This window comes from Patiria miniata, unplaced genomic scaffold (genome assembly GCF_015706575.1).
Source record: "Patiria miniata isolate m_02_andy unplaced genomic scaffold, ASM1570657v1 HiC_scaffold_9, whole genome shotgun sequence".
Lineage (NCBI taxonomy): Eukaryota > Metazoa > Echinodermata > Asteroidea > Valvatida > Asterinidae > Patiria > Patiria miniata.
In genome coordinates this window covers 9,602,303-9,602,882 of record NW_024037076.1, presented here as the reverse complement: position 1 = coordinate 9,602,882, position 580 = coordinate 9,602,303, and positions in this window count along the sequence as shown.

Genomic DNA, 580 nt, shown 5'->3' with positions numbered 1-580 from the left:
GGCCTACAAGCTTACAAATTTGCAAGGCTTCAGACTCGAAACTTTTAGAGTGAGCCCCAGACGTATGTGCATGATGCCCCCGTTTCGTTTTTGTGCAGTAAGTCCCCATAGCAAGGGCTGTCAGCGCCAGCCGACATGGCACTCATGAGTCGCGGTCTAAAGGTACCTTAACATGGATGGATTTTGACAAACTATAACTTGGTGATAGCGCATGAATAAGCTCTACAAGCTGACAAATTTGCAAGGCTTCAGTTATGAAACTTTTGGAGTGAGCCCCAGACGTACGTGCATGATGCCCTTTTTTCGTTTTTTGTGCAGTAAGTCCCATAGCAAGGGCTGTCAGGCGCCAGCCGACATGGCTCTCATGAGTCGCGGTCTTAAGGTACCTTAACATGGATGGATTTTGACAAACTATACTCCTTGGTGGATAGCACATGAATTGGCCTACAAGCTGACAAATTTAGCAAGGCTTCAGACTTGAAACTCTTGGAGTGAGCCCCCAGACGTAGGTGCATGATGCGCCCAGTTTCGTTTTGTGCAGTAAGTCCCGTAGCAAGGGCTGTCAGCGGCCAGCCGACAG